The sequence below is a fragment of the Odocoileus virginianus genome, chromosome 24 (genome assembly GCF_023699985.2).
Source record: "Odocoileus virginianus isolate 20LAN1187 ecotype Illinois chromosome 24, Ovbor_1.2, whole genome shotgun sequence".
Classification (NCBI taxonomy): domain Eukaryota; kingdom Metazoa; phylum Chordata; class Mammalia; order Artiodactyla; family Cervidae; genus Odocoileus; species Odocoileus virginianus.
Window position 1 is genome coordinate 42,421,645 of NC_069697.1, and position 13,601 is coordinate 42,435,245.

Genomic DNA, 13,601 nt, shown 5'->3' on the forward strand with positions numbered 1-13,601 from the left:
CATGCCTGGCACAGAGCAGGAGCATAATTAACAGAAAGGACACAGGCTATGGGAGTCAGAAAGAGCAGGTGTTAGCCTTGACTAGGTCACTTGATGTGATGATTAGTGGTCCTGAGCAACTCATTTCACTCTGAGGCCCAATTTCTTCATCTGTACAGTGGAGTTCATTACATTGTTAAAGGATTTTTTTTTAATGAAATTATGACTCTCATACAGATATAAAAGGAACATGCTAAAGATCATCTTTAACAGATAAATGTTAAATTATTTCAAAGGAGAAATAAAAGAAGCATGAATTTATGTGATGTAAAAGAATGCTGAAATAGGTTTGCAAACTGAAACTGGCTTTTTCTAATAGGGGAAGGATGAGTAGGTGCAGAAGCCAATTTAATTATATCGAACCAGTATATATTTGTATCCTATAGACAAGAATCACTTGCACTGCTGTCTGTTATCTATAGGGCTTCCCTGGTGGCTCAGTGGTAAAGAATCTACCTGCCAATGCAGGCGATGTGGGTTTGATCCCTGAGTTGGGAAGATCCCCTGGAGATGGAAATAACAACCCACGCCAGTGTTCTTGCCTGGGAAATCCCATGGACAGAGGAGCCTGGAAGGCTACCTTTCATGGGATCACAAAGAGCCAGACACAACTTAGCAACTAAACAATAATTGTTATCTATAACCTACAGAGTAGCAAAATAGCTTAAAGGCAATGAAAACTCCCCTCTAAGAATAAAACTGAGATAACCTGAAAGAGTGTACACTAAACAATGCATGGCTTTCCACCGAGGTAGGAAATTTTCTCTAGAACACCTAGCTGGCATCCTCTTGTTGCCAGGAGGATTCGATTTCACAAATGTCGAGCACCTTGTATAGTTTTGAGCATATACCAGTTGCCCAGCAAGTGATCACTGGCTTCATTAGTATTAATGTAGGTTACAAAGAAAATTGCTTCTTGGGTAAGTTGTTGCTCATCCAACCAGAATCTATAATCTTCCATCTCTTTTTTATCTAATGGCATCCAGTGGAGTGCTGGGCACTGGCTGGGTGCTCAGTAGATTTTTTAATAAGAAATTTATATTAAGGATTACACTCTGATGAGCTGTGAAATAGATTTTTTAAACAACTGAAGATTAACCTTCTGAGTTAGAAGAGACAGCAAGGGAATCTAAATGACTGCTGGCATCACGCTCTCTTTCTGAAAGTCAGTGGCCCTTGGTCCCTATTCATGTAAAATAATGGTGGTTGAACACTACTCTGCCCGGAACTCTTCCCACTGGAGACCAGTGTAAGTTGTGTTGAAAATGAGCTTTCTCCTGGTTCTAAGTCCTTGTCCAAACACAGCTCTCACTGTGCCTGCTATGACATCCCAGCTGCATTTTCTTCAAGGAAGCAAAACCTAATTATGATGGCACCATTGTCACTGGCAATTGAATTCTTGTGGGAAGCAGACAAGACAAACACTCTGCTTCCTAAACTCACTCCCATTTTAACGATATGGAAGCAAGAGAGAAGGAGAGCTTGGTAAAAGCGCATATATGTGTGCGTGCACACATGCGTGTGATTAAATAGTAATAACTAAATCAGTCATCCCAAATGTGAAATGTTGTTCTTGGCATAAAGCTGAAATAATTTTTTGGTGGTAAAGAGGGAAGTGGGGTTGGGATGGGGATAAAAGTTGGGTGTGTCTTGGAACTGTCTCTGGGTTTAGTGGTTTGGACCCAAAAGTGGTTTCATTTGCCTGTTTCTTCTTCTCCTTTTGAAAGTCTCTCATTTTAGAATGGTAACAAGGAACCATTCAGTTTGCACTTAGCAGTGAACTTGATTTTTCAAGAGCTAGGAAATAATAGAAAAGAATACCCTTGTTTTTCATAAGCTGGGCAGAGTCTCTGGTTCCTCAACCCACCTTGCACCCCTTCAGGCATCCTGCTTGAAACATGGAGGAATACTGGCCTAGAGACCAAACTTAACTTTATCCTCCCAAAGTTGCAAATCACCCCTCCATGCATAGAAAAAGATCTTGTGACTAGACAAAAAACTCACGTGAGGAAAGGAATGGGCCAGGGTGGTAGGAAAGGAATGAAGCCTTTAACAGGAAAGCAAAACTCACTTTAGGAAAAGACAGGGCTAGTCTTTTTTTTTTTTTTAATCAATAATGAATAGTCTTTTTTATAGATAAGATAACTTTTTGATTTATTTTTCTTGCCACATCACGTCACATGTGGGATCTTAGTTCCCCTACGAGGGATGGAACCCACACCCTCTGCGTTGAAGGTCAGAGTCTTTAACACTGGACTGCAGAGGAAGCCCCAGGGGTAATCTTTCAATTGAGGGGTTAACTAAATTATTTCTTGAGTTTCTAGTTGAAGGCCCACTCTGCCAAAAAAAAAAAAAAAAATATATATATATATATATATATATATATGTATGCTTTGCAAGAGAATGTCAGAAAGTCCACAATTTGGGGCTTCAGTTCTGTGACTCAAGCATTTGTTAAGTTGCAAAGATGCATGTATTCAATTCTCTCTTGAAATCTCAAGGAAAGACATGACCATCTAGTCAAAAGATTTTTAACCTTATATGGATTTGGATGCTTTTAAGAACCTGAAGGATCCCACCTTAGAAGGAGTCTCACGTGAACATTGTGAGTTGCATTTTCGCCTGTTGCAAAGTACAGAAGCTGACTACTCTGGCTAATTTAAGCATCAGAGGGATTTGGTGGAAGGAAATGGAGTGGGAGAGGAAATAGAGCTGTTTTGGGATCCAGGCAGCAGGAACTTCTAGTGGGCACAATTTCTTGTGTATTGCCAGTGGAATGAAGCAGATCAACTCATTTCCCCCTTGCTGTAAGCACGGTTCCTGGAGAGGAATTCTCTTTGACCTAGATTAGACTCCAGGTCCCTCCATGGCTAAAGGATGTAAACCTATTTGGAGAGAATCAAGGTCCTAAGGAGAAATCAAGTTCCTGATGTTACCGAGAGAGAAGGATGGGCAAGCTAAAACCACAAACATCTGCTAAACACATATACTCAGAGCGGTCCGCGTGTCAAAGGAATAGGGGAGCTATGAACCTTTGTCATGGACCCCAGCTCTAAAACCTGGGATCTAAAAATCCCTGACTAGGCTACACCCTATGACCTTTAGATGCATCATCAACACACTGTATTTCCTGAGTGCATGTGTATTCTTAGAGGACCTCAAATGCAAGAAAACTGGGGGGACCTGATAGAAACAATCAGAATGAATAACAAGAAACCAATTAAAAAGCCAAAAACAGTAAAACCAAGTTTTTCCCAGACCGGATACTAGATTAAGTCGTTTTCATTTAAAGATGTACCTCTTATACCAGCAGGCTCTTAACCAGAGATCTGTTGTACATGCATGGATCCCAGTGCAATCACAGCGACTAAAGTCCCAGGGAGGGTGATCAAGAGAGACCGTCTATGAAGAGTGATACCCTGGAGTGAGTGGCGCTACAGAATCAGGTCTTTGGGCTTGACTTCTGATTTCCGTGGAGTGAGTACAGCACCAGAGACGGGGAGTCTCTCCCCATCTCAGCAGGGGATGTGGCATGCCCTGGATCTGAGATGGCCTGGGACACAGACCTGAGGACCGGTGAACACACAGAACATCTCTAACACAACTTGTCTTATACATGGCTATGGGCTACGAGGAGAAACGAGCTTCTCTTGGATGACTTCACTATTGAAGAGCTTCATGACACAGTTCCTAAACAGCTGCGGCAGAAACCCCGTGGGGCCCACTGTGATTGTTGCCCCTTCCCACATCTCTAGGTGCATCCCAGAGTCCTTCACCCTCATACACTAATCTTCTACATCCACAGGAGGTCACACTGGCCTCCTTTCCAGCTCCTCATCCTCCCTAAGATCTCGAGGCTTCATCACATTGTACCCCTGCCAGATATGGTCTCTCACAATTCTGGCTAACTCCAAATTATTCTTCAGCCTAAGCTTAAAGTTTATTCCTCAGAGAAATCTTCACCAATGCAGATTAGACCAGGCTCCCACCCATGAACCTGTACATGGCACTTCACATACTAGGTAAAGTACTTTGTGCTATTCTGCTATATTCCTGTCTTCCTCACCTGGTAAACTCTGAAAGGATGCAGGCCATAACTACCTTATTCACTTTTATAGCCCCAGTGCCAGGAACATGATAGGTGAGCATTAAATATATGTTGAGCAAACTGTGCAAAATTATACTGAAGAAGAGGATCTATCAAGGACAAATAGTAAAAGGAAATTAGTACATTTAGAGAATGATATAACACCTGCTAATGAATGTTAAGGAGCAAGCAGATATAAAACATAAGACACTGACAGAACCGTAGCATATCTTCCATTATTTCAACCTCACAAAAGAAGGGAATCAGGAAGCATATGGAATGTAGCCAAAGAGAGTTAAGGTTTTAGTTAAAGCTAAAAGCTCATGTATCACATTTGGTTGCCCTGGCAACAGAACCACCGATACTATCTTATGGTAATATTATAATATGAAAAAGCAAATACAAATAAATTAAGAGCTCATCAGAAATGGAGCAACGGATGGTTCAGTTAGATTCACCCTTGGTGATGATCTAAGGTGAAATCTTGGAAAAGACTCTGTGTTGCAAAGGATGCCATCCTAGAACTTGAGTTATATGTTAAAGGGTTAAACTAGGTCACAGAATTTGATAAACCAGTTTTAAACTCTATATGGGGAAGCACATAAGGCTATGATCACCTAACATGGCTTTAAACAACAGAAGAAAATATCAGACTTGATGCACATCTCAGTTATCTTTTAGCACAATTAAGGTGCAGAACCCACAACAACAAAACCTCAGTGGCATAACACAATAAGCATTTATTTTGGCTTATAAATTTACAAGTTGGCTGCAGAGTTCTGGTGATTTAAGCCAAGTGTGGCTCTTTCGGCTAAGCTCTTTTGTAAGGGCAGCTGGTTTGTTGGCTGGGCACTGGCTGGTCTAGGATGGTCTCCACTTGGATTGACTTTATCCTGTATCATGTGCTGTCTTATCTGTCAGCACACTATGTGAGTTTATTCTCACAGTGAGGGCAGAATTCCAAAAGAGGCAGTAGAAGCATACAGGGTCTCTTGAGGTCTAAGTTTAGAACTGGCACGCTGTTGCTTACAACATGTTTGATTAGCCAGAGCAAGTAGCAAGACCAGTCCTGATTCAAAGGGTTGAGAACCAGGCTCAACTTCTTGATGCAAAGAGCTGCAAAGTTAGATGCTAAGGGCATGGATGTGCTGTGTGTGTGCTGTACTTAGTCGCTCAGTCATGTCCAACTCTTTGCAATCCCATGAACTGCAGCTCACCAGGCTCCTCTGTCCATGGGGATTCTCCAGGTAAGAATACTGGTGTGGGTTACCATGCCCTCCTCCAGGGGATCTTCCCAATCCAGGGATCAAATCCAGGTCTCCTGTATTGCAGGTGGATCTTTACCGACTGATCCACCAGGGACAACTGCTCAATTTAATTAACCTACCATATCAGAAATCAACTTATTATGAAGCTGTAGTAACTAATTCAGTATGATATTGGTATAGAAATAAACAGAATGATTATATGATATTATGATCCAAAATAGATGCCTATGCAAATAAAATACCATGAGAGGAAACATTGAAGATTCTTTATGAGGAAAATTATAGACAATTAAATAAAAGTCCTATGATATTAGATTATCCAATGGGGAGGAATGAATCCTTACTTCATATAAAACACAAAAATCAATTCCAAGTTTATTAAAGATCTAAATGTAAAAAGTGAAACTTCAAAAAATTTAGAAGAAAATAAAAGAATATATCTACTTCTTGAATTTTGGGAAAGATTTCTTAAACAAAATACAAAATGTACAAACAATAATGAATATGTAGATAAATTTAATTATTTTATAACTTATATACAAAGAAAACCTCCAAACATTAAAAAGTTCCAAGTCTTCAGGAAGATATTTGTAAAGAAAAGATTAGTACTGTGGCATGGAGAACTAATTAAAAATCTTTTCAAAATCAATGAGAGAAAAATGTTAATAGAAGAAAATGAATGAAAACTAGTATGCAAAGGAGAAGGCAATTCACAGAAGAGGAAACCTGAATGACCAATAAATAAACAATAAAACTACTGATCTTGTTAGGTTAGTAAATGGACAAATGCAAATAAATTAAAACCATAATGAAATATTATTTCACAACCATTAGCTTGATGAAGATGATGTAGGTTAACAATAAAAAGAGTTCATGAGGAGCCACTGGAACGCTCATACAAATTGAACTCAGAATAACTACTTTGAAGAGTAAGTTGGTAATATCTAGTAAAATTGGATGTGTACATACCCTATAACCCAACGATTACACATATATTTATCCTATGGGGTTTCCCAGGTGGCTCAGTGGTAAAGAATCTGCCTGTTATAGAGGAGATGTGAGTTCAGTCCCTGGGTTGGGAAGATTCCCTGGAGAAGGAAATGGCAACCCACTCTAGTATTCTTGCTAGGAAAATTCTATGGACAGAGGAGCCTGGCAGGCTACAGTCCATGGAGTCACAAATAGTCAGACATGACTTAGCAACTAAACAGCAACAATAATTTACATATATCCTAGAGAAAAGTTTTCTTATTTTTCTCAACTTATGAATGAGAATATTCATTGCAGGATGATTCATAACAGCAATGTCTAATCCTAAATGTCTATAAATGAAAGTATGCTTACCTACATATTGGTATATTCATACAATGGAATACTATACTACAGTAAAAATAAATGAACTTGAGGTAATATATCAACATGGAAAACTCTCACAAAGATTATATTGAACAAAATAAGCAAGTTTCAGAAAAATGTATACACTAGAATAGCAGTTACATAAAGTTTGCCGTTGTTTAGTCGCTAAGTACTGGTAGTTACATCTAGGGTACAAGTGAGGTTATAAACAAGAGAGTATCTCTGGAAAAGAAACACAGGCTTCAACTAAACCCACAATGTTTTATTTCTAAAACTGAGTGATGTCCCCACAAGTATCTTTTATGTTAGTCTCCATATGCTCTTTGTAAGTCTGATGTTTAATTGAAAAAGTGAACAGATATTTAAGAGTCTTGCTGTGAAAGAGAAAAAGAGGTGACAAACTAGAAAAATAGCTTAACTAATGTTAGGACATTACCACCTAGGTATCCTCATCCTGGGTCTCCTTGCTCTAGCTTTTCTCTCTAGCCCATTGGGTTTGTCCTGCAACATTATAGTTGAACAGTAGCAAAAAGATTCCATACTTGAATAAGTTTGAAAGGTGTTGGGTTAAACAAAGTTCAATAGAGTTCGTTTCTGCAAAACTTGGAGTATTTGAACTGTTTGCAGGCGCCTTGAATCTCTGAGCAGGAGATAGAGTAAGTAACCATTCTCCCCCTTGAATAACCCTGGGTCCATTTCTTCATATGGTGTTGATATGCAAGAGTTTCCATGAAATGCATTTTGGGACATACACCCCCAAACTTGCATCTTCCCATTGTTTGCCTCTATCCCCAGGTCTTAGTATGCGCACAAATTCCACTTCTTATTCAATGTCAGAGTCTTTGTCATTTCATTTTCACTTCTCCACATAGCTCTCCAAGCTTTTGTCCTCCTTTGGTGGAGGCAACATGGCATCGTGAAAGGAACACTCAGTTTGAAATCCTGGTCCCAGTACTTCCTAACTGGGGGACTCTGGTTTCTGTGCCTTGGTTTCTACCTCCAAAATGCAGAAGGTATCAAATCCTTTACTTCACAGGAGAGTTATGTGTATTCATACATATAAAGTATTCTCTTGAATTTACTAAGCACTGACTATGATGTATATGAAGAAGGAAAATAATAGTTTATCTATCTTCAGAGACTAATTTTGGAGACCATATTAGTTTGCTAGGGTTGCCATAACAGGGACTTAAGGGGCTTAAACAAGAGAAACTTATTGTCTCTGTTCTGGAGGGAAGAAGTCTGAGATCAAACTGTCAGCAGATTGGTTCTCTCTGAAGACTGGGAAGGAGAAATCTGTTCCAAGCCTCCCTCCACGCTGGTGGTGGTCTGCTAGCAGTCTTTGGCATTCCTTGGTTTCTGCGGCATCTCCCCGATCTCTTCTTTCATCTTCTTCTGGCTTCTCCCTGTGCAAAAACCCCCAAATTCCTCCTTTTTATAAGGACACCAGTCCTATTGGATTAGGGACCCACTCTTAATTCCGTATGACTTCATCTTAGCTAATTTTATCTGCAACAACCCTTTTCCCAAATGTGATCACATTCTGAGATATTGGGGGCTAGGAATTCAACATATGAATTTTCAGGAGACACAATTCAACCCCTAACAGAGACTGATTTACATAACACCTATGAAAGTGTTATCTTCTCATAAGGAGTGATAAAATTTAAGTCTCTGCTTGTCACAAGTCACCACATTTTAAAGCACCTAGTAACCTACTTCATTGCAGCACACAGCCAGAACTTGACTTGGCACAACCTGGATCCTTTGGGGAATGATGTTAACAGAGCTTGCTTGGGGATTCTTTAAAGTGAAGGTTCTGTTTGGTTCTAAATCCATCCCCAGTTAACAGAGAAAACTCCATTCTGTTAAGAGTTACTAGATACTTGGGGTTTGTGTATAGAAGGAGATCCAGCAGTATGCAGAGAGATTAAATAATTGCATGGAGGCAGGGATTTGATGAAATTTTGCTAAATTAGTTGGGCTGTTCCATGGTTAAACCGAATAGAGGATCCAGCCTTTCTTATGTGCCAGCTTGTGCTATGCTGGCTCACCCCAAAGACATGTGCTTTCTTAACAGACTACTTTTACAACATCATCTGCTCTAGAGACAGATTCAGAATGACATGAAGCCACCTCAAACCTAGCAAAGCTGTCATGCCAAAATGACCTTGCCGTTAAAGGGAAGCAGCCTCAAATGGTGGTTTAAAAGCATGAATTCTGAAGTTCAACTGGCTGGGTTTATGTCCTGGGTCTAACTGTGAGATTTTGGGCAAGAGACTTCAGCGACCTTCACCAAATAACCATACTCACCTGAGAGGGTGGCTCTGAGGATTAAAAGCGCAAATCCATGAAACAGAACAGTGTCTGGAACCTACGTGGACTGCATTCAACAAATGTTTGTTGCTGTTACTCTCAGTGTAATGAAAGAACCTCAAGAAATCACTTTGAGCTCATTTTTCCTTTTTAAATTGTTAAAAGGGAGAATAATGATATCAACCAACAGGGCCACCTACATTTTTTGTGTATTAACTTCTTGTTCCTAGGACACTTAAGAATGTGAATATAATTTTGTATGGTGCTCTTTTTAATGCAAATTGTGTCTTGTTCCTACACAGTTATTCTGATTGGCTATATAAGATTCTGTTGAATGAATGCACCAAATTTTACCTAACAGTTCTCTTATGGTTAAATATCTGAAATTTGTGTTTTTGTCACATCAGGTAATACTGGCTAATACTACTTTGTACAACCCGGTGAATTTTTTCTCATTAGGGCAAATTAGCCAGGGCAATCTCCCTTCAACCTCTCCCTCAGGCTCTTTGCTTCAGTTGAACCCTCCTCCGTATTGCTCTGACCTAAATTACCTTCCTCATAATCTACTCCCCCATCTCTCTGTTTCCCAAGGTCTAGTTACAAAAGCCAAATCTCCATCACTATTTCACTATTTCCTATTTTCTCTCTGCAGATTCCCATGCTCCCCATTCTGTTCCTTGCTGGGTCATATCACCCTGGATCTACTCATCCCTCCCTCCCCTCACCAATCTATTGAGCTCACAATCCTCTTCCAGGGACATTAAATAGAGGGAGCCCAAGGTGAGGGCCATTTGCCATATCCTGCTTTCCCCTTCTTATACTGTGAGCAGTCTCAGAGTCTAAATGGGAAACAATATGACTTTTCCCTAAAGCATCCCTTCTCCTATTCTGTTCCTGTCAAACTTCTGTTTACCCTTCAAGGCTCAATTCAGTGCACTAATCACCAGGCACAACTCACTGATCCACACTTACTATTCCCAGCGCACTTGCTACATATCTCAGTATTCTCAACAACCAACAGTTATTGCCTACGGTAGATAAATAAGCCAGTTAATGGGCAGATCTTTGTATGAGAACTTAGAAACTGCTTACGTTGCCTGGTTTGACGTGGCTGGATGAGTATGATAGTTAGCATCAGGAAGGAATAGGGTAGACTTCAATTTGAATATGAAGTTTACAACCTCTTTGTAAAATTGCTCATCTCTCTGCTGATCCCAACTGCAAAACGAGACTGTTTCTGTCACCAGCTTCCTTGGATTAAATGAGTTAATAGATGCAAAGCACACAGCAGGCGCATGGTTTAAATGGCAGCTGGTAAGACTACCCCCACCCCACTGGCCAAAAAGTCAAAGTCAAACAGGCCAAACGTATTGCCCCTCCCCCTACCACTGGATTTTTGTCAATGGACCCCAGGTTCTCACCTCAAGTTATAAATGGGAGCAGTATCATTAGGGGGACTGAAGGACCCATGCTTTCATGAGTTTCTTGTACTAATGTTGATGAGTATATTCTGCTCTGGTCTCTCCGTCTTTCTTGCTCACTCTTGTCAGGAATATTCATTTAACATTAAGGACTGCTAACAGCACACTGGACTCTGTTCTGATCCAACTTTAGCCCATCTCCAGGTCTTTCTCACAACAGCTGTGTTGCTTGAGATCCATCTCATTTTTGTCTTTGAGTAGAGGGTTGTCTCTAGCCAGCCCCACCAGACACCAGAATTCAATGTGTAATTTGGAAGGACTGAACACTCCTGCCAATGCAGGAGATCTAAGAGATGCAGGTTAGATCCCTGGATTGGGAAGATCCCCTGGAGGAGGGCATGGGCAACCCACTCAAGGATTCTTGCCTAGAGAATCCCATGGACAGAGGGGCCTGGTAGGCTACAGTTCATAGGGTCCCAAAGAGTCGAACATGGCTGAGGCAACTTAGCACACTTGCTCACACAATGTATCAAGTTATAAACAGCCATAAGTCACTAGTTATGACCAATAACTATAACTAATATAAGATCGGGCTTCCCAGGTGGTGCTAGTGGTAAAGAACCAGCCTGCCAATGCAGGAGATGTAAGAGACTGGGTTTGATCCCTGGGATGGGAAGATCCCCTGGAGGAGGGCATGGCAACCCACTCCAGTATTCTTCCGGAGAATCCCATGGACAGAGGAACCTGGTGGGCTCCATAGGGTTGCAAAGAGTTGGACACGACTGAAGCAACTTGGCACAGCACAGTATGAGATTATTGATTCCTAAGAAAGGATTGCCAGGTGGAACTGTTACGCGCAGAGGAGATGGAAAAACCTAGGAGAAAATGGAGATCTATTGGTAGACGGCATTTCCAACACATGCCCCTGGGCAGCAAGAGGGAAGTAGACTGTGGGCATCTCTTAGGAAAGGAAGGGAGGGTACAAAATGGGTGAACCGTGCACAGAGCAGGAGTCGTAGCCTACTTCAGGTTTTGCCTCGGGTCAGCCTTTCTGTGCCCAGTAATGTTCAACATTCATTTGTGAGGTTGGCGAATGGGCTGCAGGCTTTGAGGGAACCTGGAGCCACTAGGGCTGGATCACTTGCAGGCCTTGATAGTACTGTCAGTGCCTGCTAGCGCCAGGCATACTTAACACAGGCTGGCAGACCTTCCGGGAGCAGGTAAAGATGAGCTCTCTGGCCATAAGCAGGCTCTAAAAATGCAAAGTTTTGGGCTTTGATTAAGGTTCATAAGATACAAGATAGAGTATTAAAATGTAAAAGGCTGCTAGGAAATAAAACCAAAGCAATGCCAAAGAATTTAATCTAAATGCAGACACAAAATAAAATCCTTGCTCTGTTTACTTGGCCCAGATGCCTGAAGCATTTTGAAAGAAGGCACATTTCTGCACCTGAATAATGTTAATCTTGGATTTAGAAAAAGAGTGGGTATAGAGAATTTGGAGATTGCTGAGAATCACTTCTGATTACAATTAGATAGTCTAGAAAACCAACCAAATATTTATGAGAAAACTGCAGTGTAGAAAAGAATGATGATAACCTTTATTATGGTACTTTACAGTTGACACAAAGCTTTTTACACAGTGGAGGATGCTCCTGGATTTCCAAATAGCATACATATGTGCAGTGTGTTATGAGGTGTCATTTTCTCCCCTAAGGAGCTTACAATCCAGTAACAAAAGAAAGACATGTACACAATGTAATATAATACAAAGTAGATGATGAGCCCTTTACAGGGCTCTATAAAGGTAATAAATTTTTATTATTAACGAGTAGGCTACATAAAGGAAGCACAATTTTAAATGTACTTTGAACTTTTGATAGGTGGAGGTGTGAGACAGGCACTTTAGCAAAGAAAACATCACGTACCAGGGCAGGAAATGGAAAATTGCAGCATGTGTTCAAAAAATGATAGGAAATGCAGGAAGCTTAGAATGTAGGCGACATCTGTTACATTTGCCTATTCATTATCCATTCTCTATTCTCTTCATGGTGGTAACTCTATTTCCTTTGGGGAAACCTATTTATTTTCAGTATCTACTGAGAATGTTGACCCTACTCCTGAAGTCAGGGCAGTCAGGGCCTGTGATCATCATTCGACCAATCACTACCTCCCATCTCCCTGGATCAAGTTAATATTTCAGAGTTGGATACATGAATCAAGTTATCCAATGTCCCAAACTACATCCCAGGAATTTTATTCTCCTTCCATGAGGTCTGCAGCCGTAAGACTGATGAAACCCTGGCATTTCTAAGGATCTTGCTGGACAGAGTGCCTACCATAGAGAAAGGCCAACGTGTTTATACACGTTGGATCTTTTTGTGACTGAAACAATCTGCCCTTCCCCTTTTCAGATACAGGAGACAATCCATTCCCCATTTGTTCAGTCAGTTTTCTTTGCTTCCCATTGCTTGTATCCACAAGAATCATACTGCATGGCTGAGGACTGACTGGAGAGATCCATGCCATGTCATGGGACTTCATTCTCTAGTCAACAAAAGTCACGAGATGTTTTGGGAAAGAGATGGATTTTGCAATCCCATATCCAAACCAGTTTGAAGGCGATTTTACAGACAGGGAAACCAGGTAACTGACTTTCACAAAGTCAAAGCCAGTGGGAAGCATTGCTAGCTCTATGAGAGTTCCCCTGTGAGTTGCGTGGAAGGCTCATTGTCACCACTTCTGAAGCTTAATGTGCATGAGCACTTTTCTCAGCACATGCACACACGTTAACTCACTGACTCACATCAACTCTATAAGAAACGTCACTTATTAACACTCATACCAACTCTGTGAGGAGGGTCCAGCTATCACATGCCCCATTTTACAGAATTGAGGCATATGGAAATTATGTCTCAATTTGCAAATTGAGGCAAGAGGAAATTAACAAATCCCCAGTGTCCCACAACGAAACAATGGTAAAACTAAGATCTGGGTGTTGGGAGTCAGGTCCCAGAGACTGTCCTCAAAGAAGACAACTGCTGACACCAGGAAGTCTTCCAAACATCAAATTCCCTTCCCAGTGGCCCATCTTTTCCTCCCACTAGCCTGGAT